Source organism: Myotis davidii, unplaced genomic scaffold (assembly GCF_000327345.1).
Source record: "Myotis davidii unplaced genomic scaffold, ASM32734v1 scaffold327, whole genome shotgun sequence".
In the NCBI taxonomy this organism is placed as follows: Eukaryota; Metazoa; Chordata; class Mammalia; order Chiroptera; family Vespertilionidae; genus Myotis; species Myotis davidii.
The window spans coordinates 5,956,695-5,958,527 of NW_006298628.1; the positions used below are offsets into that span (position 1 = coordinate 5,956,695).

Here is a 1,833-nt window from a genome sequence, read left to right on the forward strand (position 1 = left end):
AACAAGAGCCAAGATAATTCTGAAGAACAACATGGAGGGGCCCGTCCTGTTAATATTAAGACATTGTGTAGAGCTCCTCTAAGTAAGGGCGTGTGGCCGAGAGATAAACGAACCAGGGGAACAGAGCCAAGACTCTAAAAGTGAACCGGCACACGTGTAGAAACACGATTGTGACAGAGAAGGCAGGATGAGTCAGTGGGGCCAAGGTGTATTACTAAGTAAATGATGCCGGAGCGATTGGCTCCCCGTACAGGGGAAAACATTAGAACCCTGCTCACGCCATACATGTGAGAGAAACACATCGATGGGTTGCCTCCTGCACGAGCCCGACCAGGGCCTGGGCCGGGGAGGACCCTGCAACCACAGGTCCCAACCGGCTAGGGCTGAGCACATTTTAATTAATAAATGGAAAGAGTAAGGAAAGTCGACCACTTTGAAGGAAGTAACGCATCCACTATCTGGGAAGGCTCTACCCCACACAATGTACAGCACAAAGAACACCCTTTCAGATGCCTGGATTCTCCTCCGCCCCGAGTCAGGCCCTTTCCCGTGAACCCTGGATGGGCATTCTTTTCTTAGATTAGCTAAATGAGGAATTTAGAGATTAGCCCACCTGTAGGTTAAGTTCACCTAATGATATCTTAGATATCATCATGGTGCATTCATCTAAATCATGAAGTTAAGGTTGTCAAAATATGTATAATAAATACTTTTTAAAAAAATATATATTTTTATTGATTTCAGAGAGGAAGTACAAGGGAGAGAGAGAAACATCCATGATGAGAGAGAATCGTGGATCAGCTGCCTCCTGCAAGTCCCCCACGGGGGATCGAGCCCACAACCCGGGCATGTGCCCTCGACCGGAATCGAACCTGGGACCTTTCAGTTCGCAGGCCGACGCTCTATCCACTGAGCCAAACCGGCCAGGGCAAACAAAGACATTTTAAAATGGAGCCATTTTAAAACCTGGCCGGTTTTTCTCTGTGGTTACAGCGTTGGCCCGCCTACCCAGGGTCTTGGGTCCCATTCCCGTCAAGGCCGGGTACCTCCCAGGTCCTGGTCTGGGCGGTGCAGGTGGGGCGGGGGAGGGAGGCAGTTGATGTGTCTCTTACATGCATGTTTCTCTCTCCTCTCCTCTCGCTCCTCCTCCTCCCTCTTGCCCTAAAGATCAATGGGAAAAAAAATGTCCTCGGGTGAGGATTAAGTAATAACAATAAAATAAAATAAAACGGAGCCAGAGCTGCCACGCCAGAGGCACTGCCTTGCACGCTTCTACCTCAAACCTTAGTCTGTTAAAACGGGACCAAATAATCGTTGGACCGGGCCTCGGACAACACTGTCCCAAAGCACTGCTGACAGAGACACCAAGAAGCCGCCATTGGGGCTCCGGGACGGAAAACTAAACACAATGTGTGAAGCGATCACCGGCGCCCGGCCATCGGCACCAATGGAAACGCCTCCCCATCAGCACCGGTTGCCGTGGCCCCGGATGGGGCAGCACCTGGGCTCCTGCCTGGATCGATGGTTCCCAAGCAGCTCTGTCCAGGTCCCGCTGTCCCTCCCGCGGAAGGGCCTTGTTATCTTTAGGTTAATGAAGTCTGGGCTATGTTACTGGGTGTGGATTCAAGGGCCACCCTAAACCACGTCCTCTGGCTCCCCCGACAGAGGACGTGGGTAGGAGACCGTGGCCATCTGTCCGGTTCTGGAGGGTCGGCATCCAGATCCCCTCTGAACACGGCCGGCCACTCCGCCCACGAAAATCCCCCTGGCGCAGGGAGGGCTGCACCCGGGACAAAAACACGGAACCGGAAGAGGGAACCGAGTGCGTGGGGG

The 1,833-nt window shown here is 52.9% G+C and overlaps 1 protein-coding gene across 1 annotated transcript in view; it reads left to right on the plus strand.

The window, feature by feature from the left end:
• LOC102767918 (eukaryotic translation initiation factor 1) overlaps nucleotides 1-1,833 on the plus strand; it is a 6,766-nt gene that overhangs the window by 2,810 nt on the left and 2,123 nt on the right. The window lies entirely within an intron of this gene.